This window comes from Molossus molossus, unplaced genomic scaffold (genome assembly GCF_014108415.1).
Source record: "Molossus molossus isolate mMolMol1 unplaced genomic scaffold, mMolMol1.p scaffold_m16_p_9, whole genome shotgun sequence".
In the NCBI taxonomy this organism is placed as follows: Eukaryota; Metazoa; Chordata; class Mammalia; order Chiroptera; family Molossidae; genus Molossus; species Molossus molossus.
Window position 1 is genome coordinate 10,863,112 of NW_023425403.1, and position 26,368 is coordinate 10,889,479.

The window sequence follows — 26,368 nt, forward strand, 5'->3', positions numbered from 1 at the left end:
GCAGGACGGCAGTCCGGCTCCGTCCGAGCGCACATCGGAAGCCCTGCCACGGGAGCAGGAGGGATGGCCGTGGCCAGGGGACCAGGATACCTGCCTCACGGGAGCATCTACTTGCGTCTGAAGCTCAGGCTCATCCAGGCCGAGCCGGTCCCCGCCGCCGCACAAACAAGGGGCCGGACCCGCGGCGCACGTCACCCGGACCCAGAACCAGCCCCGCGCCGGTGCGGACATCCTCGCCTCAGGCACGGGGGGGAGCGGCGGCGGCGGCGGCTCCGGCAGCACCAGGCCTCCGCTGCCGCGGGCAGGGCAGCCGCAGGGCAGAGGCCGGAAAAGCGGAACGTCCCGGCGAACCGAGCGGCGGCTCACGCGCCTCCGCTGCGGCCGCCGCCTCTCGGGTTCGGGCGGGCGGGGCAGCCTAAGCCCGGCACCTCCGCGGGGCTCACGGGCGCCGCAGCAGGAACGCACGCGGCTCCCAGCGGCAGGAGCACTCACCTCCTCGGCTGGCTCGGCCGCTACGCCGCCTGCTGTCACCGCAGACCACTGTCTACCCGGCGCCTGCTCCGGATGCTATTTAAAGGCGCCGCCGTCACCTCTGCGCGCTGGCTGCGCACCAGCCTCTGCTGCCGTGGGGGCGGGCTAATGCTTGTGCGCGTGCCGCGCCCGCCGCGCCCCGCCCCGCCCCAGGCCCCGCCCCGCCGCAGGCCCCGCCCCGCCGCAGGCCCCGCCCCGCCGCAGGCCCCGCCTCCGCGCGCTCTTACCCCAGGCCCCGCCCCCCCGCGTGCCCGCTCTCTCGTCCAGGCGCGCGCGTGTCGCGCAGGCGGCCAGCATGCGGCGGGTTGGAGGTTGCGGAGAATTGGCGAGCGAACGGGACTAGAATCTCCTGACTTTTCCTGTGATTTCGTAACGAGCTTGAGGAAGGGCAAAGGGTAAACTGTGGTGCCTCGGGCCAGGAGCCCTGCCAGCTCTGGGGTCTGCGGGTCCGCGGGGGCCAGGGGACGCTCTTTCGCATCTTCACCCACCACGACGTGCCCTGCTGACTCCTAGGCTGGCAGGGGTTCTGCAGCAGGGGCGCTGAAGGCCCGGGAGTTCTCCTTTCCTATATTCCTTGGCACACACGTGCACGACTCCTTTTAACCTGATTTCACCACGTTCCCCACATGGGGTTTTGACACAGCGCCTGGTGGGGGGACTGTTCCTGACTTCTGCAATGCCCCGGATGTGAAGCAACCCTGGGCAAATCAGCCGGGCACAGTTAGAGCCCAGGGCAGGCTCAGCATTGCTCAAGGGCAGTATTCATCTGCCAAGGTCTTGGGGTCCTTCAGGGGTCTGCATCCAGACAGTAACTACTGGGGGGTTTTCAGAGGCCAACGCAATTTATTTTCAGGTTGATATCTCAAATGTTACTGTTGCTCTTGGCGCCCGAGGCCTGCCAGTCTCCCTACCCTCGAATAACAGTGGCCCCAGTTGCAGTGGTGAGAAAACTGAGACACAAACAGGTTGAATGCCAGTGAGGGCAAAACTCCACTTGGAACCCAGGCAACCTGCCTCGAGAGCATGCATATAATGACCGCCCAAATACATTTGTACACCCCACCCCCACCCTAGGTCCTTCAACATAAAAGCAATACTCAACTGTAAAATAAGTGTAATAAAGTTTAAAATTTGTTTCTTTTGATAAAAAGAAGGAAATATGTTTGTACAGGGGGCCTTGGTGTATAGGTAGGTGGTTCAGCAGATACAGTCAACCATGGATTTAAAATATTCAGAAAAAAAGTCATGTTGTTGCTGACATGTCCTGTGTAGTTAGGCCTAACGTGGGTGCATCAGTACTGAACATGTACAGACTTTTTTTCTTGTCATTAGTCCCTAAATAATAATACAGCATAATAACTATTTACATAGTATTCACGTTGAATTAGGTATTATAAGCCATCTAGAGATGATTTAAAGTATATGAGAGGATGTGCACAGGTTATATGCAAACACCATGCCAATTTATATAAGGGACTTGAGCATCACAGATTTTTATCCTCAGGGGTCTGGAAACAATCCCCCGTTGACACGGAGGGATGACTGTGCTCACTCAAGGCTTCAAGCACACTCAGGTTGACTCCACCCTGTAATACACTAAGAGCTTTCCCTGGGCTTTTCTCACTTCTCCAGAACATGTGAACGTGGCAGCAGTCATTGTTCCCTCCACAGTGTGATACATTGAGGGTGAGGGCAGCCCACTCTCCAATAGCCTCTGTAACAACTCAGCTCTCTAGATCTGGATCTGGATACTTCAATTAAAAGAAGAAATGGACTCCACTTTCATTCTGATTGGTTTCCACTTGGCTAATCCTTGGTTTCTCTGCCCAGGTTGATTTCTCCCCACCCATGATTTCATCATTTTAGCCTCTCTTTTTTCCTCTTCTCCAACCAGTCCTTCAGCCTGATGCCTCCTCAGGGACTTCCCAAGTTCTGTGGTGGATTAGTCTGCTAGGGCTGCCATGACAAAGTATCACAAATTGGGTGGCTTTGATAACAGAAATTTAGTGTCTCACAGTTCTGGAGTCTGGAAGTTCTAAATCAAGGGGCGAACAGAGGTGGTTCCTTCAGAAGGCTGTGTGGGAAGAATCTGTTCCAGGCCTTTGTTTTTGGCTTGGGAATGGTCGTCTTCTGCCTATATCTCCTCACGTGGTTTTCCTTCTGTATGTGTCTGTGTCCAGATTTCTCCTTTATGGACACCAGTCATATTATCTCAGGGTTTACCCTAATGATCTCTTTTTAACTTGATTACCTCTGTAAACACTCTACTTGGGGTTATGACTTCAACATATAAATTTGGAGGGCAGGGGGACACAACTCCACTCAAAACATGTGACACTGTCACTGGTTCTCTCCCCTTATCCCTCCCCACTCCACAACACTTTTGCCCCAGTCGCATGCCTCCCCCTGGTTTCTAGCCCTCAGTGCCAGCGAGGGACAGCTCTAGAGTGGGAAATGCACACAACCGGGATCACAACTGGGTTCCAGCCCCTCTGGGAGAGGCTGTCATGACCTTGGGAAGCAACTTCATTCCCCTGAAGCCCAGGTTTCTCTTCTGGAAATAAGGGGGCTACACTAAATATTTTCTCAGGTCCCTTTCAGCACTAACACTTAAAAAACAACAACAAGTTTCTCCCTAATCATTTTAAAAAGTTTCACAATCTATAGGGCTGTCCTGCGACCCTCAGATAGAGGCTATGATGGGAGGCAGTATTGTACAGTCGTTTGGGGAGTTGAGCTACTTTGCATTAAGCCCCATTTCATCCTCTGTAAGACAGGAATAATAGTCTTATAATTATAATGGCCTTATTCTTATAATAGTAACCTAACACAGGAGGGTGTTGCAAGGACTGACAGCCCATTGCCTCAGTTTTCTCATTAAATGAAGGTTCTAGTCTCCATGGCTGGGTATTCTATTTTAGGGCTTGGCTTTCTTTTTTCCAAACATCTCTTTAGCCAAGCGAACAAGAGCCAATTGGAGGTTGCAGTGGAGCAAATTTCCTAATGGAAGTGTCAGTCTCTTTTCAAGTTGTCCTCACTGCCATTACATTTTTGTCTCTATTAAAATTTTGTGGCTAATTCTGGCTAGATCCAAATCTACATCTGCCAAAAACTGATTGATTGATCTTCTAGAGAAGCTAAAGAGCGTTAAAGTCCTTTCTGGGACAAGCTGAGGGGCAGGTTGACAATGGCCTTGTCTCGAAAGCCCCCACTGGTGATTGCCCGCTGCAAAGTGCTGATTATTCTACATCTATCGCTTTTGATGGTCATCTAACGCAGGGCCGCCTCAATTAATAATGGCCGATGTGCTTTTAGTTCCAGATGTTGGCAAGTGGATGATTAAAGAAAGAGGTGGCATCAGTGGCTGGGTGTTTGTCACTCAGTCTGTTCTGAGGCTACATCTACATTAGGCAGATACCAGTCTCTCCCATGAAGCTGTAAGAGCTGTTAATCTTTGTAAACCCACACTCCTCTGCAAGTCCTAGCATAGTATGTACACATCGTAGGTACTAAGCTGTTGAATTGGACACATTTTTCTAACTATTCACTTATGATTAATGGCAACCAAGGGTGGAATTCAGGTTTTGTGGAGTCTGAAGTTCACACACTTTAGGGAATCTAATTAAGAAAATTGTCAATATAAAGTTGGATATAAACAGGAAATTTATTTTAGAATGAAAACAGAAATGCACTAAAATAAAAAATTTTAAAGTTTATAACACAAAAATTTATAACACCATAAATTTCACAAAATCCAGAAAAATAACCTAAAACATTTATTAATTCTTTTTTCCCACCTTTGTAATGTTTTATTCCCTAACACTTTTACTGCATACTCATTAATTGCTACTTTACACGATAGTTTTAGTAAACTTTATGCATAGAAAAGTTTAAATTTTCAGAAAAATTGCAGTTTTCGTAAACTCCACGCCCAATTCCGGCTATCAGTAACATCTCACATTAGTATAGTACATTTATTACAATAAATGAGCCAGTATTGATACATTTTTACAACTGAAGTTTATGCTTTGTTCAGATTTCCTTAGTTTTTACCTAATATCCTTTTCCTGTTCCCAGCCAGGGAACTATATTACAGTTTGTTGTCATATCTCCTTAGGCCCCTCTTGGCTGGGACAGTTTCTCAGATTATCCTTGTTTTTGAGAACTTTGACAGCTTTGAAGGGTACTTCGTGGTCATTTGATATTGTGAAATGTTCTTTTATTGGAATTTGACTGATATGTTTCTCATGATAAGACTGGGTGTGGATTTGGGGGAGGAAGACATGTTTATAAAACAATTTTCTATAGAGAGAAGAGAAGGAAAATGCATTATTTCCTTCTACATGGTTGATGGAATTTTTTAAATTGACAGTTTTGATAAGATGTTGATGAGAACTGAATCCATTGCTTTTCATTTTAAATGAGTGCTGATCAGAATTTTCAATGGTATAGCTTCTGGTGATGCACCTTCCATCCTGGGTTTCTCTCTCATTCCCCACATGCTTCCAGATGCCTTAGGACAAACAATAAGGAGATACGGCTGCTGGCCCCCTGGGCCCAGGACGCTGCGGAGTTGAGAGAAAGTGGACAGGTAGTGCTGGTGACATGCCCACGCTGGGAAGGTTAGAAATATACGTGCAAAGACTGGAAATCCCATAAATACATCTCCCCAAACCCAAAGTAACATATTCCCAACTGTAGTTCCCTTAACTGGGTTCCAAAAATCAGCTGGCCACTTCAGTCCTACCAAGCGAGGTGTGGTGACAAAGGGAACTTGTAGTAGAGCATGGCAGCTAAATTAACTGACTGCAGCTAAATTGTCTTACTTTTGCAAATTTTGCAGAAACATTTGTGTGGCTAGAGGCTTCTGTGAGCAAGGGCCGGCGCGAAGCTGTCGGGGCCCACCGTGGCCTGTGCCGTGCCTCTGCTCGGGTTTGCCGGTGCAGCTCTCCTGGGCTTCCAGCCAGAGGAAGGGTATTTCCACCAAACAGACACCTTGCTATAACAACTGATGATTATCACATGGTCTGCACTGGCTGTAAGCTGCAGTTCTCCCACACCCGTTTCCTTCTTTAAATGCGCTTGATCCACTGACTTCATTAACCTTCTGAGGGATCCACCAGCTCTCCCAGCCCTGTTGCTGGATGTCAGGGCTTCCAGAATCAATCCTGCAACCCCACACACAACACTTGACTTTCTGTGTCTTGGGGTGATATGACTTTATTTAGTCAATGTCAAATATAAATTATAAGTACCCCAGTCTTCCAATGCAAGTAGCTTCTCATTGTCAACCAGTGAAATTCAAACCCTTTACAAGAACTTCTGAGATGTCCTTTATAACCTGTTCCTGCTTTTCTCAGCAGCTGGAGCTCCAGCAGCCTGGAGGGAACCTCATGCAGGTGAAGAGCAAAGGCTCTGGAGTCAGGCTGCTTGGATTTAAATCCCACGCTTTACTGGATACAGACCTAGGGCAAGAAGCCCTCGAATGCCTAGCTTTTTTATCTGCCAAGTGAGTACAAAATTGTATTGTATCCAATCTAAATCATAATCAATTGTAAAAGCACCGTTATTTTAGGTACCCCCGAGAAAGAAAATAAATGCTGCCCTTTATAATTGTAAGACTTCATCAATTGAAAGATGCACCCTAGATTGATTAGCTTTTACTGCATAGCAAATCACCTTAAAATGTAGTGGCTTATAACAGCAATCACTTATTCTGTGGGTTGACACTTGGGCTGGGTTCAGCTGGGCTGTTCCTCAGCTGGTCTCTCCTGCAGCCGGTGAGCTGCTGAGCAAACCGGAGCTGGATGATCAGAGAATGGTCTCACATGTTGGATGGCTGGCAGGCTGTTTCCTGGGGTCCCTTAGTTCTCTTCTACGCTAGTTCAAGTGTGTTCAAATGGTGATTTAGCAGCTCCAAGCTCAGCAAAGAGGATAATTGCTTTTCAGACCTCTGCGTGCATCATGTCTATTGCTCTTCCATTGGCCAAAGCAAGCCACAGGACCAAGTCAAGAATCTGCGTGAGAAAGGACGACCCAAAGACATGAATACAATGAGGGGAATTATTATGGCCATATTACAAACAGTCTATGACACATCCTGATTCCAAAGATGTTAAACTCTGAAAATATGCATTTAAGACTACACCAAATATAGTAATAGTGATGGATGTCTACTACACCTATTATGGTGATTATTTTGTAATATATTGAGTCATTATGTTGTATACCTGAAACTAATATAATGTTATATGTCTATTATATCTACATTTTTTAAAAAGCAAAGGAGCCCTGGCCAGTTTGGCTCAGTGGTTAGAGGCCCGCGGACCAAAGAGTCTCGGGTTCGATTGTGATCAAGGGCACGTACTTCGGTTGCAGTTCGATCCCCAGCCTTGGTCGGGGTTGTGTGGGAGGCAGCCACTCTCTCTCTCTCTCTATCTCTCTCTCTCTCCCCCTTCTTCCCTTTCACTCTATCAAAAAAGTCAATGAAAAAATATTCTCAGGTGAGGATAAAAAAAAACAAAGGAGAAAAGAAACATAGTAACTACAGGAAATACAGAGTTTAAGAATAGTTCATTTGTAGCTTTAGCTTATAATGACAGGAGAGATTACAGCAGCAGTACAGAAGAGACTGAAAATAATATAGGAACAGGGGTTGTTGGTCGAGGGAGAGCCAACGATGGAAGAGATGGGAGGTCAAATGTTTCTGAAAACAGGTTAAGCCATTAGTTTCTAGCAGAGGAAAAGACCTTTTTCTAGAACTTGAGGCAAGGAGGTACAAGTAGATACAGATAAAATTTGAAGATAGTAGAGTTGAAAGAGAAAAGAATCCTGCCCTCCACTCTAATGACTACAATAAATCAAACCGTCTGCATTCTGAAGAGTATATACTCACACTGCCCTTCCCTGCCCCACCTCCTTAGAGGCAGCAGTCCTGAAGTCCTTCTGTTTTCGCAGAAGAAATACTACTTTCACAGGAGAAACAATGGTCTGTGAGTTTTAGCCGAGGAAATAGCTCCTGGGCAATCTGAAAACAGGGAGCACTGTCCGGTTCGACAGCAGCGGTGTCTGTTGCGGCCCCGAAGGAGCCCTCCGGCCCTCACATCGATTTTACTGAGTCAGCAGGGTTTATAGAGCTGACGTTCCCGATTCATGACCACTGCTGCTCTGGCAAACCACGACTTCCGAGTTTAAACCTACTGTATCACTTTAACACTTTAGGGTGACCGGAAGAAAAATCTCACCAAAAATTTCCTTTCAAGAGATTGAAATATTAATTACATCCCTGTCCTCCAAATATGGTGTTCTCTTTTCATTCAATAATCACTCAGCTGACCGAATGGAGGGATGCATGAGTCAATACTTTTATAAGTGTATTTTCTGCTTATCAGAAGAAAAACAGAATTTCTTAAAAAACAAAATCCTATATCTGATTCCTTAATAAGCACTGGAATAGATATGGATATACAGATAGATGATGATAATCAGATAGATAGATATACTTAGAGTATGGTAGGCCCTTTTGCAATCAAGTGCCATCTTCTATCCAAAACAGGACCGCTGTGTACAAAAAAGAAAAAAAAAAGTCACTCTGAGAGAGAAGTCTGCAAAGCATTTAGTAGGGTGCGTGGCCCCGAGGGAATGCTCTGTGAACACTATCGTTTTCACTTCTCTTTGGAAAGCCTTTGTGTCTATAACCATGCTTCTTTCTATTTGCAACCCTGTAAACTATTTGTATCCACTGAAACCTAATTCAGGCATCACTTTCTCCAGAAAACACACACACACTTCGTTGTCCCCAGAGCTGTGTTACCTTGCGCTTCAGCCTTTGCTGTGGCAGGTCGTCATGTCCGTTTCCTAGGCCTCTGGGCTGGGTTTTAGCTGCTTGACTGCAGATATTCTGAGTCCAGACCCCTTCCTTCCTCAGCCAATACAGTGCATGGCACTTGATACAAGCGTATTTCATTGAACTGACATGTCGCCTCCAGTAGAAGGACTTCTCCTTCCCGAGGTCTAACCACCCTTTCCCAGGAGGCACAGCTGCAGCTCTTTATGGCGTTTCTGGCATAGCACTTCACATTCTATTGTGAGTCCTTGTTTGTGGACAAGCACACAGAGAACGTGCCTCATTCACATTTATGTTACACAGAGTCCCCTGGCCCCACGCCTGTGAATACTAGCAGCGGATACTCTGTAAATACCTGTTACGTGAATAGAAACGGTGTGTCAAATCTCCATTTCTTCTATACGCAGGAAGGCCTGTGGCCTAGAAGTCCAGAGAAAATTAGATTTAGCATTTAATTCATCAGTAGCTGTTCCTAGAGTCTGAGCTCCACCGGTTTTCCTCTCCCTTTCAGATCATGACAAGCTACATCACCACGTGCTCAAGAGAATAATTAATCGCAGGCCCAGTTCCCATCCGTGTGTCCTCTCTGACACACCCACGCCCGCCAAGGACCCTATTCTGTGTCAGGCCCACAGTTCCCACCAGTGTTTTAGGTTGTTCTCAGTGAGTAGAATGTGTCTACAAATACCATGGGGAGTACGTGGGACTTGGACTAGGTCATTTGCCTCCCTAGGCCCTGGAGACAGGACGCTGGACTTGGTACCTCGGCTCAGAGTGACGCTGAAACTGGGTGAATGGAACAGTGTGAAGCCTTCCACTTCCGCTCTCGCCTCTCCTGCCCCTACATTGCACCAGGCAAACACCAGCCCAACCCTCATGAGGCCCCATCTTAGCCTTCTGGAGGCCATGGACCCCCTAGAGCATCTGAGAAAAGATGTGGATCCCCCTAATCAACATTTCCCATGTGCTTCCTATGGGTTTCCTAGGGCCCCTATGCTAGGAGTCTTTGAGAGAATAGAAAGACTATTAGACTTAGAGCTATCAAGATCTAAGTTCAAGGCCTGACTCTGCCTCTTACTAATGTTTTAGTTCTCAATGATTCCAAGTTAAAGGATGGGAGAGAAATTGGAAACATGAATTTGGAGAGTCATAGCGATATTGTAGTAAACTAGAATAATTCGGGACCAGTCTAGTTTACAGGTAGAAACAAAACCAGGCTGATATTGCCAAGGATTTTATTGGTCTTAATTCCTTAAAGTTGTCTGTTCATATATGACTCTATGCATGCTTCTCTCAACTATGACGTTGCAGTCAAAGACTTGGGAAAATAACAATAAAAACAGATCTTATTGAACTTATGCAAATAACAATATTGCTGTGAAATAAGAATATTTACTGACAGTTTCTGAATGCTGGAGGGATCAAGTAGGGAGAAAAAGAGAAATGTTTCAATTCTTCTCAAAAAGGTATAATTTGCCAACATGTTCTAAGTCATAGCTTAAGACAAAAGGTTTCCTTATAGCTGAAAATTTTTTTAAATATTTTAAATAAAAGATAATAAAAATGATAATCATCCTCATTACTTCTTTCAGTCACATGTTATTTATTAATTCTTATTTATCTTGATCTTTTTGTTAGCAGATTTATGAATCCAATTTTTCCTTAGAGTTCTGCAAATTCTTACTCAGTTCAATGTTATGATCTGAAAGTTTATCAGAAACTTGTATTTTACAGTAATTGTCAGAATCCTCTCCATGAATCTCTCTGAAGGTAAAATATTTTTGCTAAAAGTATCAGAGTAAGATAGTGTCTCTCTATAAATGACACACTTAACATGACATGGTTAAAGATCCGATTACATTGCAAATTACAAATTTGTTTTTCTCTGCAACACACATTTTAAGGTAACTAGAACTGCAAATGAAAACATTTTATCAGGACATTGTAGATGCTCAGAAATTTTACATAATTTCTAGACTATTTTAATAACAATAACATATGCATACAAATATAATTGTTATTTTCCATTTGAAAATGCTTTCCATGCAATTTTAACATCTCAAATAGGCCTAATTAGTTTAATTTTCCCCTTCTATAAAGAGAGAGAAAGAGACAGCCTTTGAAATGTTTTGGAGATCCTTGTAAACATTCTCAAAGTTATTTTCAGGTTAAGAAAAAGACTATTCAATTTTTGAAATTTGAAAAGTTTGTCAAGCATATCAAAAGTTTTAAAACATGAGGTCCAATAGGCTCATAGGCCACTGTGAAATAAGTCTAGTTATCCACTTAATCACGGCGATAAGACTTGGTTATCCGCCTGAGCACGGCGACAATGAAGCCTCAGGATCGCACGTCTGTGCGGAGCCTCGGGAACAGAGTGGCCTCTGTCTGGGCAAGCTCCTGTGAAGCCCTTGCCCGAGGCTGGTGCGCATCTTGACGGCTGACCACCTGTTTCCACCTTCAGCGTGTGCTCCATTGAAGTATATTTGTTAAATGCAGATATTTGTTAAATGCCCTGGCTGGTTTGGCTCAGCGGCTGGAGCATCAGCCTGCGGTCCAGAGAGACCCGGGTTCGGTTCCCGCTAAGGGCATGTACCTCGGTTGCAGTGTGTCCCCGGCCCTGGTTGGTCGTGAGGGTGGCAGCCACTCGATGTGTCCCTTTCATGTCGATGTTTCTCTCTCTCTCTTCCTCTCTCTCCCTCCCACCCACTCTGTCTGAACAAAATATGGAAAAATGTCCTCGGATGAGGATAAGAAAAAAAAAAAATGAATGAAATGCAGATACAGATCATCTTACAGTCATGTTTACTGGGCATTCATATTTTTTGTCTTTGTCAGGCGGACAATAATGGGTCGCAAAACTTGGGCAGGCAGTGGCAGCAACACTTGGGCCAATTAGGAACCGTAGTGCCCATGAGAGACGAAGGCACTGGGTACCGCAGCGGCAGAGGTGGAGGTGGAGAGAGCAGAACCAGTAGGACTCGGTCCTTGATTAGATGGGTTTGGGTGGTGGTATTAACGGAGGAACTCGAGTTCTCAAGAATGACTAGGTTTTGACCCTGACAAGCTGGTGGGTCACAGTGCCATTTATTGAGATGAAGTCTTGGGCAGGAACCAGTTTGTGCCGGAAATAAAGAATTTTGCTGCCTTGGATGCCCTGGTTGGTTTGGTTCAGCAGTTAGAGTGTCAGCTCTCTGACCGAGGGGTCTCGGGTTCAATTCCCAGTTGAGGGCATATACATAGGTTTCAGGTTGGATTCCTGGCCCCGGTCAGGGTCCTGTGGGAGGCAACTAATCCATGTGTCTCTCTCATGTCAACGTTTCTCTTTCTCTCTCCTCCTCCCTCCCTTCTACTCTATCTAAAATTCAATGGAAAACATCCTTGGGTGAGGATTAACAACAACGAAAAAGAATTCTGTCTTGGGGATGTTAAGTTTGAGATGTCTCTTACCCATCTAAGTGGAATTTCGGAGCAGGCTGTCAGATGTACACTTGAGGGAGTTCAGAACTGGAGATATTCAGATGTGAATTCCTGTAATTCTCTAACCTCCTTCTCAGACATTAGGTTAAGTAAGGAGGGGGTAGAAATGCTTCTTGGCTTTAGAGAAATGAATAATTGATGTCCACTGTTCATTCATATTTTCATTCATTCCTCAAATATCCACTGAGTGCTTTTTATTGCTAGATACTGTGTTGAATTCTATGGGTACAATGGTGAGTCAATGAGCAAAAACAGATTCAACCATTGCCTTCCTTAAATTTGACATCTAGAGCAGCACTGTGTAATATAATCTGAACTTCCTATGCAAGTCTAAATTTTCTGGTAGCCACATTAAAAAAGTAAAAAGAGCCCTGGCCAGTGTGGCTCAGTTGGTTGAGGGCCATCCTGTGCACCAAAAGGTTACCAGTTGGCCCTGGCCGGTTTGGCTCAGCGGTTACAGCGTTGGCCTGCGGTCCTGAGAGACCCAGTTCGGTTCCCGCTAAGGGCATGTACCTCGGTTGCAGTTTGTCCCCGGCCCTGGTCGGTTGTGCGGGTGGCAGCCACTCGATGTGTTCCTTTCGCATCGATGTTTCTCTCTCTCTCTCTCTGTTCCTCTCTCTCCCTCCCACTCTACCTGAACAAAAAAATGGAAAAATGTCCTCGGGTGAGGATTAAAAAAAAAACAAAAAACAAAAGGTTACCAGTTGGACCAGTTGGATTCCTGGTCAAGGCACATGCCCAGGTTGCAGGTTCAGTCCTAGGTCAGAGCATGTGCAGGAGGCAACCGATCCATGTTCCTCTCACATCGATGCTTCTCTCTCTCTCTCTCTCTCTCCCCCCCCCACTCCGTCTCTCTTCCTGTCTGTAAAATCAATAAAAACATATTTTTTTTAAAAAGGAAAAAGACCATTTTCCTGTTGTAAGGTGCATGGAGTTGACTCGGGGGAGGTCTCACGCCTGGGACTGCACCCGGCGGCCCCACAACCGTCACCATCCACAGAATGAGGACAGTATGTTGAGTATATTGAGCAACACTGCAAGCGCTATGGATATCATCTGGGTGACCATGAGAAAAAGAGAAAGGTTGAGAGGCTTGTGAACATTCAAAGAAGGCAAAAAAGACGTTTGCTCTGAAGGCTAAGCTCCCCATAAACGTGCCATGCCGAGAAGGACTACCAGGAAGCTTGCGCAGAGAGGGACAGTCCCCAGCTAAAGTACCTGCTAATACGACTAAACAAAAACGAAAAGAGAAAGTGGGAAAAGGGGAAGTCCCTTTGCCCAGAGTTTGTGCCCAAGAAAAAACAGAGGTATTAAAAGTTATTTGAACAAGCCCTGGCCGGTCTGGCTCAGCAATTAGAGCATCGGCCCCCAGACCCAAGAGTCGCGAGTTCAGTTCCGGTCAAGGGCACGTACCTTGGCTGTGGTTCATCTTCGGCCCTGCGGGGTCGTTTGGAAGGCAACCAGTCGATGTGCCTCTCTCACACTGATGTTTTCTCTCTCCCTCTTTCCCTCCCACTCTATCTGAAGACGAATTAAAAAGTATCCTTGGGTGAGGATTAAAAAAAAAAAAGAGTAAGAAAAAAGCATGGAAGAGGATAGTTACCAAAGTCTGCTTTGTTGAAGATGGCTTTACTCGAAAACCAACTAAATATGAAAGATTCTCTAGGCCAAAGGGCTTACGTTTCAAGAAGACCCGTGTAACCCATCCTGACCTGCAGGCTAGCTTTTGCCTGCTAATACTTGGTGCAAAAAAGACTCCCTCACCCCCACTTTCTATAACTTTGGGTGTCATTAGCAAAGGGACTGTCGTCAAGGTGGACGTGAGCAAGCTGGGCCTTGTGACACCAGGAGGCAAGGCTATTTGGGGAAAATATGCCCAGATTACCAACAATCCTGAAAATGATGGATGCGGGAGTGCAGTCTTACTGGTTAGAGAGCAGCTTCATTCAAGGGACGCCTTCGAATTATCGAAGACGGTGCATCCATCAGGGGAACTCTACTGTGACGTTTCTGAGTGTGCCGCACAGCTTGCATGTCTGCAGTCATCCACAGAACCACTTATTTTATTGTAAAGCACATCAAAAGGGTCCTGTTTTACCCCCAAAATTGACAAAGAAACTGATGAAGTTAATTTTAGTATGTGTTATTTAACCCAACATGTCCAAAAATAATATTTCAACATGTAATCCATATCAAAATTTTAGTGAGCTATTTTGCATTCTTTTTTATTTTTAATTTGGTCTTAAAATCCACCGTGTGTTGTATTCGAGAGCGCATCTTCATTCAGACTAAACACATCTCAAGCACTCAACAGCCCCATGTGGCCCGTGGACGAGACATCTAAAGGGGTCGTACAGCTTTGCTTCTTGACGCATAAACACACCCCTTCTGCCCACTGGTCATCTCAAGACGCCGGGGACTGTGTGGAGCCCCAGGAAGCTGGGAAATAGTGACGTGGAAACTGAGGATCACAGCCCCAGAGCAAAGGGATCAGTTCACGCTACCTGTAGGGCCAGCAAAGGCAGCCTGATGGTACAGGTGCCATCATTACACAGATCGGTATCCAGCTGTCCCCAGCCACACCTGGATTAATTAGTGATCCACTGGAGGATAATTGCTGTTTGTTTTTCAAAGGACAGCATTGTCACCACGGTAAAGATGTTTATTGGCGAAGTTTAAAAAAATGTGGAGTTCCGGGGATCAAGCTGGCTCAATCCCAGGCTCCCTAGATGCCCCTCCTTGTCATGCTTCCCTGGAGCATGGTGGGAACTCCGTAGACAGTGTTCCTTCTCTGAATCCCAGCACCTGGCCGTGGCAGAGCTCAGTCTGTGCTTAGTGAGTGAACACAGGCACGCTTGCTTCGTGACTCAGGGGAGGAGACAGGGTGCGATATGTTTTTGAAATGGGTGCCTCCATCACATGACAGATACAGACAAAGACTGATGTATTTTCTGACAGCTTCTCTCAGGCAGACTCACCACAGATGGTTCTTTCTTTAACAAGTATTCATCACAGCTGCTGGCCACATCCATATCACACGGAGTTCAAAGGCCAATCAGAACAGGCCATGAGGACAGTGGCTTTGAAAACAAGAGGCTACAGAAGGTCAAACAGAAAGAGGTGGGACTTCATCAGGGCATCCTTGCTTCGGAACCACCCTTCAGGAAGGCCGCCCCGCAGCATGCCCATGGCGTGTCCCCTTCTCCCCGAAGATTCCATGTCTTAGGACAGTCAGCCCAGCGCAGTCATGCATGTTGAAATCTGCCTTATCTGTCTATCTTTTGCCTTCGTGGTTCATCTGCACCTCACTAGAGAGTCTGAACACCAGGGGTTCACGAGCCTGGAGATATGCCTTCCAGACGCACCCGCAGCCCAGGGACGAGACAGCCTGTGATCACCTGGGGTCTCCGAGCAGCAGCAGCCAAGCATTTGATTAGGGAGCTGCCGAAAGTCCGCCGTCAGAGTTTAATATGTTTGAACTTGAGCGAAGCAGAGGAAGGAGGTGGGGTGGACTTCCTCGGCTCCCACGTAGTCTAAGGAACGTTCAGCAAAGCCAGAAGTCCTGAGACAGAGTCGCCAATCAGGAGCCCCATGTGTCCCAGGAAGGGGCCTGTTCTTAGTGTCCCTGCCACACTCAGTCACTGGCGAGGAGTAGCCTATGGCAAGGGTGACCTCAGCAAAGGCAGAGGTGGAGTTTAGAGCAGAGGACAGTGGCTGGTGCCCTGGCCCGATTAGGCCCCTGGTGTTGGAGGGCTGAGAGGTGCTTGCTGTTCTCGGGTTCCCCCACTGAGAGCGGTGTGGGCCCGGCTTCGCTCACGCACAGAGCACGCACCACATGACAAGGTGGAATGTGCCTCGAATTGGCATTGAGGCCCTGGGTCAAGTCCCTGGTTGGTACTTACTAGCTCTGTGACCTAAGATAGAAGAACCTCAAAGAGCCTTGGTTTCTTGATCTTAAACTAATACCTGTCTCACAGTGTTTTGTAGAAGGAAATGAACTCATGGCAAAGAGTACTTTGTACACTGTGATATGAATGCTCACGTTGTGAGAAAAATCAACAGCCCTCACTCGCCGCGGACGGCCTCCCTCGCTGCTCACACGCCCTGCCTCTGCCCCGCCGAAATGCTCCGATGACACAAAGTCCTTCGCCAGATTAGGCCAGGGGCCAGGGCCCTGGCTCCTCATCTCACTCGGGCTTCTGCCAAAGATGTAAAATTTGGTGCAGATGCCCGAGCCTTAATGCTCCAAGCTGTGGACCTTTTAGCCGATGCTGTAGCTGTTACTATGGGGCCAAAGGGAAGAACAGTGATTATTGAACAGAGCTGGGGAAGTCCCAAAGTAACAAATATGGTATCTATTGACTTAAAAGATAAATATAAAAATATCGGCGCTAAACTTGTTCAAGATGCTGCCAGTAATACAAGTGGAGAGGCTGGGGTGGCACCACCACCGCTACTGCACTGGCACGCTCTGTGGCCAAGACGGCTTCGAGCAGATCGGCAAAGGAGCTAATCCCGTGGGAATCAGGAGGGCTGTGAGGTTAGCTGTGGATGCGGTACTTTCTGAATTTAAGAAACCGTCTAAACCTGTGACAACCCCTGAAGGAATAGCTCAGGTTGCTATAATTTCTGCAAATGGAGACAAAGAAATTAGCCACATAATTTTGGATGCAATGAAAAAGGTCGGAAGAAATTATTGAAGGCATGAAGTTTGATCGAGGTTATGTTTCTCCATACTTTATTAATACAGCTAAAGGTCAGAAATGTGAATTCCAAGATGCCTATGTTCTATTGAGTAAAAAGAAAATTTCCAGTGTTCAGTCCATTGTACCTGCTCCTGAAATTGCCAATGCTCACCATAAGCCCTTGGTCATAATTGCTGAAGATGTTGATGGAGAAGCTCTAAGTACACTTGTTTTGAATAGGCTAAAAGTTGGTCTTCTGGTTGTAGCAGTCAAAGCTCCTGGTTTGGGTGACAATTGAAAGAACCGGCTTAAAGACATGGCTATTGCTACTGGTGGTGCAGTGTTTGGAGGAGAAGGACTGACTCTAAATCTTGAAGATGTTCAGCCTCATGATTTAGGAAAAGTTGGAGAAGTCATTGTGACCGAAGATGATGCCATGCTCTTGAAAGGAAACGGCGACAAGGCTCAAGTTGAAAAGGAAAAACTAAATGAATGGCCGGCAAAGCTCTCAGATGGAGTAGCTGAGCTGACGGTCGGTGGGACAAGTGATGTTGAAGTGAATGAAAAGAAAGACAGAGTAACAGATGCCCTCAATGCTTCCCGAGCTGCTGTTGAGGAAGGCATTGTTCTGGGCGGGGTTGTGCCTTGCCTCAGTGCGTTCCAGCCTTGGACTCATTAACTCCAGCTAATGAAGATCAAAAAATTGGTATAGAAATTATTTAAAAAGCACTCAAAATCCGTGCAATGACCATTGCTAAGAATGCAGGTGTTGAGGGATTGTTGATAGTTGAGAAAATTATGCAAAGCTCCTCAGAAGTTGATTATGATGCTATGCTTGGAGATTTTGTGAATATGGTGGAAAAAGGAATCATTGATCCAACTAAGGTTGTAAGAACTGCTTTATTGGATGCTGCTGGAGTAGCTTCTCTGGTAACAACAGCAGAAGTCGCAGCCACAGAAATTCCTAAAGAAGAGAAAGGCCCTGGGACGGGTGGGGTGGTGGAACGGGAGGTGGCATGGTGGTGGTATGTTCCAATCCTAGAACGGTGATGTACCATCACTAATGAGAACCTGAGAGGAAGCCCAAGGCATCCCTCACCTACAACTTCAGAGAAGTCAGTTGAAGGAAACGACTGAAGATAAGGCTGGCTGATGTTTCAGAGAATCACTATACCCGTCAGTTACTGGTTTCAGTTGACAATACAGTGGTTTGCTGCTGTCATTGTCCATGCCTACAGATCATTTATTTTGTATTTTAAAATACAAATACATTTGTATATTCCTGACAACTAAGTACAAGAGCCACGTACCAAGGTACTGCTTCCAATTGAAATCATTGAGGCATTTTTACTACTATTCTGTTAAAATCAGGATTTAGTGCTTGCCATCACCTGATGACAAGTTAAGAAGCAGCTTTTCTGTGGAGAGTAAGAATAATTGTGTACAAAGTAGAGAAATACCCAATTATGTGATCTTTGTGTAATAAAAATTTGATTAAAGTTAAAAAAAAAAGAAAATCAACAAAACACACTGTTAAAGACCAGTGACAGGAAGTCTGGAATTTTGTCACAAAGAAAGTTTGTGGCAATGATAGAGACTGTTCATCTTTGTGGACAAACACCGCATACTATTCCAATATTCAAATTCTACAGCATGTCAATCAGTTCACAGATGTCAGGGTTTTTAAAAAATTGAATTTATTATGGTACACTGGTTAATAAATAGACAGGTCTCAGGTGTACAATTCTACAATACATCATCTGTATATTGTATTGTGTATTTACCACCCCAAGTCAAGTCAGTGTTTAAAACTAGGTTCTGGGTAGATATTTCTAAAAATGTTTAAATGCACAAGGATTGGGGAAGATGCAGAGCATTTTAGAAAGGGCTAAGATTTCACGAAGGACAGATGTTCCGCAGCTCCCGGATAGCTGGCGGGTGACAGCTCGCGGGGAGTCTGGGTAGCTCGCATGTCTTCCCTGCTCCCTTTCTACACAGGGAAGATGCTGGAGGTGAAATGCTGTTTTAGTTAAAGAATATCCCTCAGTTTTTATTCGAGGAAAATGATAAGGTTTCAAAGGCTGGGAACCACCCCTTAGAGATGACAGGGAGAGGCCACAGGCTCCGAGGCCTCAGGCAGATTCCGGACCGACTCACTCATCTGGGGAAGGTTCTAGAAGTCGAGGGTGTGAAGCTGGAAGAACAAAGCTGGAAAGACTCTGTGGATTTATTTCTAAATTCAGAACTGTATAGATTTTATTCTGGGAAAGAAAGGGGGGGCTGAAGAGGAGAATCTGATATTAGAATCTGTGGTTCTGACGTGAGCTCTGGGTTATTAGTTAATGAAACCAGGCGTCGGACCGGTAGGAACCGGTAGCCAAGGGCGGAGGCTGAACTCACAGAGTGATTCACACCATAAACAATTTCCTTGACTATGAGGAAACAGATCACCTCACTTCTGCACACCCCCGGACAGGAGACTCCCCAAACCAATCAGGCTACTTGTCTCTCTGTTGATCTCCATGTTGTCTCATTTGCCACCACCCAGAGATTACAGCTAGAGATTCTCCTTGGACGGCCGCAGCCACGGCTTCCCAGCGTCTGTCCTCCAGCCACGCGGCCTCTTTTGCTCCCGCAGCCCAGCAGCCCGGCCCGTCCCAAGGCCCAGGACTGCAGCGTGAGGACAGACCAGGCCCTGAGGAGGGTCGGAATGCACAGGGCTTCCGACGGCCTGGTCCCCAGCCCAGCAGCGGCAGGGAGAGCTGGTTAAGGAGGAGACTTCATCAGCCCCACCCAGACCTACTTATCCAGAATGTCTGGGGGCGGGACCCAGAATCCACATTCTCTCCCCCCACCCCACCCACACTCATTTCCCCCAAGTGATTCCTTTGTACACAAACTGTGAGAACCAATAGAGGATCTGTAAGCGCTCGGATAAAAAATCCTGGAGCTTCAGGACCCCGGTTTGAGATTTACCGTATTTCTCAGTTATTTGCGGTTTTAAAGTTTTAAGCTCCTTTTCCCCCTAGGTCTTCCCTCTGAACCTTCTTGTTTACTAGTCAGATATGTATTTTTTTAAGTCTCTACAAATTACTCATAAAATAATATATACTATATGTTAATGTATATAGTATATGTACTATATACCTACATATAGTGTATTACCTGCAGACCCACGGGGGATGGGGATCCTTACAAAAACGGATGAGGGGCTGCCCTGAGGTGTGGGGTACAGGCCAGAAGAGGAGCTGAGGCTGTGGAACCAACTTGGCTGCAACAAGGAAACCTCAGGACCGAGCCTTCGAGCACCCACCTCCCTTCTGATTGGTGGGCACTTGGCCTTGCCAGTTGATAAATATGCTGGATATCAGTCCTGGCAATAAGTACTATATAAGTGGTAGAAACAATATTTTCCAACATTTCTGAGGGGGAAGATGTCACAACCAACTGGAGCAATGAGGAGAGCTTCACGGAGGAGGTGCCAGAGTGAGGCCATAAGGAGAGGCGAGATTTCAACGGGAAGAGGCTATTCTGATGGAAGAGAAGAAATGAGAAAAGGCACAGGGTCAGGGAATTGTAAGGTGTGGTCGTGGGATGGGGAGAAGTTCAGTTCTGAGTGAGCGGAAAGATGGACGGTGTGTCAGTTATTTCTTGCTGTAGGACAAACCACTTAAAACAACAACAGTCTTATCCTGCTCGTGAGCCTACAGCTTGTCTTTGCTCTACTCAGTGCCAGCTTCCCTGGGCTGGGGACCCACTGTCCGGGTGGCTCCATCACCAGGCTGGGAAGGTGGAGGTGGCTGCCAGTTCTTTGTGTGGCCTTCTCTGCAGCTTAGGCTTCTCACTGCTGCTGGGTCGCAAGAGTAAGCATCCCAGGAGAGCCAAGTGGGAGGTGCACCACCTTTAAATGACCTGGCTTTGGGAGTCATATTGTCACTTCTGCTGCGGTCACAAGCCCACCCACATTCAAGGGAGGGACTGGAGTCTCCGCCTCTCAGTGAGGGGAGTGTCAGAGTTCTTTTGTAAGAAGAGAATGTGGGGAGATAGTGTTCTAGCCAATCTTAGTAAATACATGTGAGAACAAGCCTTAAGATGCATGAAGTAATAACATAAAGTGATTTTTAGAAACTGGGTGATTTCATTAGTTTCAGATAGGCAAAGCAAAATCACTCTTTTTTGCAGACGGGGAAATAAAACTTAGAGAGATGGAGTAGAAAGGTAGCTTTGCCATGAATTTAATGAAGTTTTAGCTTTCGAGCCCCTCACTAGCAATGACACCTCCTTCCAAGGCACTGGGAGGGCCCCAGAATGTGTTCATACGGGCATGCGTTCCGTAAATGTTCAGAAACAAGATATTTTAGCTGTAATTGGTTAAGTCTACTGTACTTTTCCACTTCAACCTGCCCTCCACCACATTTCTCCTGGTATCGGTGTCAGTAGAATGGTTATGGGCAGTTTGGAGATTCCGTTAAGGGGGAACTGAATCACGGGGTACATTTAGTTCTGGTGGAGTGGGACATATTGATGTGGTGGTTTTCAATAACTTAAGTTATTCCTGGGCATTCCGAAGTAGAAATGATTTCCAGAAATACTCCTCTGGCTATTGGCTGACTCACCCAACACAGTGTTACTAGAGTCCAGGACAAGAGGTTATATTGTGACATGACCGTGTCCTATGGTTCACAGAATTAAACTGAAAATGCATGGGTAGCAAAGGGAAAACAAAGTCTGAAATGTACGTAACCAGAAGCTGGTTTGCGGAGACTTCTTCCAGTCAGGAAAGAATTGTTGTTCCTGCTCAAAAGCAGAGTAAGTGCACGGAAAGGAGAAAGACGTTACGGTACAAGTTATTAAGAAAGAGGCTCTTTCCTGAAACTCTCTGAAAGGACCACTGGAACTCAGACCTGCTCACAGCGAAGAAAGTTAATGATGCCTGAGCTGGGTTAGCAGGAAATGGAAGAAAAACGAGACTGTCTAGTTGTCAGCATAAAAGAGGAACTTATGGAGAACAGGAATGGGCCACAATCATTATCACCTCCTCAACAAAAAGCATCTATAAAGTACCAAGTTTTACATGACACTGTGTGGGGATACTAGAGTGTAGAGGGTGACCGCTAGTTAGACACATGAATTAGACATGGCTTCTGATCTGTGGGATAGAAGGTAACGAAGCCAACTCAGGCTGGCTGACCAGGTAAAACCAACAACAGAAGGAAAATAAGGCATTAGTTATACCATGTATCTACACCGTCCATTGGCACATGACATTTGTTACTTGAGATGGAATTCAGGGAGCGTGTTTGGGAGGAGGATCGAGGGAAATAACTGTGGAAGGTCTATGCTTACCCAGGGCAGAAGTGAGGGAAATCCAAGTGGAGAGGCTGCGTGGAGAAACAGGATTCTCAGTGGGCTGGGGCAGGGAGGCTATTCCCAGTGCGCTCCAAATAACAGCTGGATCCAGCTCGTGATGGGATGATAGCGTAAGAAGTGAAGGAACTCAGTGTTTGAGAGGAGTGATCTAAAACCCACAAGGATAATAATAATCGCTATCATCTTTCAGATACCTGTGTCAACCCCAAAATAAATAAATACAATGGGTAAAATAACTTGCATTCCTGATGACACCTTTGAAAGAGAAACAGGCAATCTTATGTGTGTTTGGTCATAGGCTCCCTGACATCATCAGAAATGGTGGGGTTGGGGTTAAACGGGCAGGTGGATGAGCCTGGTAGCAATGGTGAAACCGGGAGGAGAAGACAAGAGTTAATCGAGGTCAGTCTGGGACTGGGAGTGATCACGGGAAAGGGGCCTGTTCATGAAGAGATTGGGGCGGGGCTGAGCTGACGCTGCCACTGAGGACTTCTTCTTGCCATGTGTGTACATTCATTCCTGTCTCTCCTTATCCCAGGAATCGAAAGCCAGCCTGCTGTGTCTCTCCAGGGAATAGTCTGTTAGCTGTTTTTCTCTAAATTACCTTCCTTAAACACTGTTTTGGCAGCAGTAGTATCATATGTCAAGTGCTTACTATATGCCAAGAACTTTAGGGGAACCTTGAAGTACACTGCCTCACTTAAGCCTCCCAACCCTACGAATTGATACTACTGTTAAACACATTTTACCAATGAGAAAACTGAAGCTCAGCAAGTTTGACTCTGTTTCCCAGAGTCACACAGCTAACACGGACTATGGCCTTGAACTCAGAGCTAGTCTAACTTCAGTGTTTGTCATGCTGCATGTGTGCTAAAAAATCTACCACAGACCCCTGTTACTATCAGGTCCAGCATCCTTGCTCAGCACCCAGTGTCTGCTAAACGAGCCTCACCAGTCTGTCCACACTGCTGCCTCCTGCTGTCCAGAGTGGCACCCTTCTCTATGGCCCCACCTTCCTGAGCAGCGGCGGAGCTCGGGCACCGAATCATGAGTAAGACATTTGTACTCCTGTACACCCGAGTTCTCTTGTAAAATACCTCCTCGTAATCCCAGGATTGTTGTGAGGACGAGATATCATGACGATAAAAAGTGCGGCATGGTGCAAGGCACATAATCGGTGCGTAATAAATAGGACCCACTGTGACTGTCACTGTTATTTCTGCCTCCGTGCCCTTGTTCATGATATTCCGCACATATGCAATGCTTATCCTTCCTGTTGCTGTAACATAATGGTTCTTAAAGGCCGAATCCCATCTTCATTAAGCTTTCCCTTTATTCCAGCACACATTGGTCTCTCCCCTCCACAGTTCTGAATGCACTTTTACATACGGTGGTTGGCTAGTATTATATACTATCATATTCTCTAATGGTTTCATATAAATGAGTCTCACATGTCATTTCTGAGCTTGTGAGTATTTCTTCTGTAATTATCGCAAAGCTCCTGGACAAGTGTGTCAAAGTAATTTATTAATTGGTTGGTGGAGACATTTAAACAATAGAAGAAGTATGAGAAAATAAAGAACAAATGGGACATTATGTTCTTTGATTTGATTTAGTAATCCATGGGCTGTGTTTATTTATTTATTTTTTTATTAATTTATTTTTGTTACAGATGTTTCTCCTTTTTTCCCCATTGACACCGTCCTCCCCATCCCCCCCACCCTGTCCCCAGCTTTGTTGTCCATGTCCATCAGTTATGCATACATGCATATAAGTTCTGTGGTTCATCTCTTTCCTCCCCCCACAACCCCCTCTTCTGAGGGTTGTCAGTCTGTACCCTACTTCCATGTCACTAGGTCTACCTGTTCCTCAGACTGTTATGTTCATTATATTCCACAAATAAGTGAGATCATGTGATATTTGTATTTCTCTGCTTGGCTCGTTTTGCTTAGGATAGTACTCCCCAGGTCGCTCCATGTCATCTCAAAGGAGAAGAGATCTTTCTTTCTTACAGCTGCATAGTACTCCATTGTGTATATGACCACAGCTTTTTTATCCATTCGTCTACTGATGGACATTTGGGCTGTTTCCAGATCTGAGCTATTGTAAATAGTGCTGCTATGAACATGGGGGTACATATATTCTTTCTGATTGGTGTTTCAGGCTTCTTAGGGTATATTCCTAGACGTGGGATCACTGAGTCAAATAGCAGTTCAATTTTTAATGTTTTGAGGTAACACCATAGTGTTTTCCATAGTGGCTGCACCAATCTGCATTCCCACAAGCAGTATACTAGAGTAATGGGCTGTGTTTAGATTATCCTGTAAGAGGCGTGGACCAGGGGGTAAAGTGGGGGGAGGTTCAGAAAAACATCATGAACAAGTATTGGAATAGAGAGCAGAGAAGAAATTTTCAATGGGAAGAACTGATTACAGATTTTTGGGAGAAAGAGATAAGTAGAATGAAGATGAAAAAAGGGCAGTTTTTGTGGGGAAAAGAGAAAGTAAATTTGTCTTGGGAATAAGACTAAAATGAAGCCATCAAAGCTGGTTTTATTCATGTATCATATACTTATAAATTAAACAGTCATTGAATAGCTGGAATTAAACCTGATGTCAGCCTTTAGAGGACTCAAGTCTAAAAACCATTGTTCATACAGCTCCAAAATGTAGTTCAATGGCAAGAGAGGTTGCTGACAGATAGGGTGCGGGAATTACTGTCTAAAAATAGACCCCTCGGCCAAAGGTCACAGAAGAGTTTCAGGAGGGCGTCACGCGGCAGACCTGCCCTCTCTCCCAGAAGGGACCCCGAGTGGAAATCCAGAAAGCCCAGTTGCAGCAGGTCAGGCCCCCTCTGCCAATCCCAGGCAAGATCAGACGAGAATGAACAAAAATTCAGGTTCCATTATTTGGGAGAGGGTAGGTAGAAATGAGGCTACTGAGGACTTTCTATACGCAATTATTCTCTGTTTTGCTCTTTTGTAAGAGAAGCCAACAATTAGCAACCATTTCTTGGTGGAGAGGTGCTGAGTCAGTAAGTCGACCAACCTCTGCCTGATATTTTCAGATCAGCTCTGTGAGTCTCTAGAAGACATTTAATGGCCTATTGTAGGTAGAGAGAAAGCCAAAACAATTAAGTTATTGCAGGGCTATTTTTTTCTTTTTTAATCCTGACACCAGAAAAGCAAAGCTCTTAATCTTTTGAACACTGATGTAAATGACCACTGGAATGAGATAGAGCAAGCAGGATTAACAGAGCGACTGCATTCCAGACTTCTGGAAGCCAGAAAGCCCCAAGCATAAGAAGAGCAGACGGGAGACTGACCGAACACCACAGGTCTCTCTCGTTCCTTAAGGTCTGGACCCCTCACCCATCATCATCAGAACTGTTCTCTGGATTGATGGGTATTGAGATGGACTTAAAAGTCCACCTCAAGTCAATATTGCTTTTCATAATTGTTTCCCTTCTTCCCATATATAAAAACAGAACCTCATTGAGAAGAATTTAGAAAAATATAGAAAAGGCAAAAAAAAAAAAGGAAGAATTTCTTATCATCTCAATATCTCTTATCCCCTGTTCTAGGGGCCCTTGTCGTATTTACCCCCAGACCCTAGAAGAGTAACTAGCACATAGTAGGTGTTCAATACAACACCTTTTCTGTATGAATTGATCCATATTTTTAAATGAACCAATCAGTATCCAGACATTACAATTTAATATCTAGTTATACATTATCCTATATTTCAATGCATGAGTTTTTTATAAACTTATGTATATAATTTTTTCTATTCATTTCTTATTGTGGTAAAATGCACCTAAAAAAATTGATCATTTTAAGCATTTTAAGTGTATAATTCAGTGGCATTAAGTACATTCACAATGTTGTGCAACCCCTACCACTATCCATTTTCAGAACATTTTCAGCACCTCAAACTGAAATTCTGTACCCATGAAACAATAACACCCCATTGCTTTCTCCTCCGCCCCCGATAACATCTACTTTTTCAATGAATGCAATATTCTAAGTATCGCATATAAATAAAATCATACAGTATTAGTCCTTTTGTGTCTAACACTTTAATTAGCATAATCTTTCCAATGTTCACCTATGTTGTAACATATATCATGATTTCATTCTTTTGAAGGCTGAATACTATTCTATTGTATGTATATAACACATTTTGTTTATCCATTCATCTATTTATTAATGGACATTTGAGTTTTTCCAGTATGTATGGTTTTGCATTTCCTTTGTTTTCTTTATGATATTTCATGAGCATTGTTTATTTTATTATGTATTTATATGTCATATATATTAATTTTTATAGTATACATACTTATCCTATATAAAAATACATGTATATAGTATAAGCATATACTATATAAATATATTACAAATATATAATAAATATCATTATTATAATTATTATACATTTATCCATTTTATTTTGGGGTC

General features: G+C 45.1%; 1 protein-coding gene and 1 pseudogene across 8 annotated transcripts in view; one reads left to right on the forward strand and one right to left on the reverse strand.

Annotated features, from left to right (window-relative positions):
- The window catches only part of ACSL1 (acyl-CoA synthetase long chain family member 1), a 64,730-nt gene extending 64,113 nt beyond the window's left edge, over positions 1-617 (reverse strand). For 6 of the 8 annotated variants that reach the window (XM_036249545.1, XM_036249544.1, XM_036249541.1 and 3 more), the window contains exon 1: positions 493-617. The gene's annotated coding sequence lies outside the window, so the exon portion shown is untranslated. Of the gene's footprint in view, positions 1-90; positions 209-492 lie in introns of those variants that run through there. The other 2 variants (XM_036249536.1, XM_036249538.1) reach the window with 2 other exon arrangements.
- Positions 618-15,980: 15,363 nt separating this feature from the next.
- LOC118623005 lies at positions 15,981-17,592 on the forward strand (annotated as a pseudogene).
- The last annotated feature ends 8,776 nt before the right edge of the window (positions 17,593-26,368 follow it).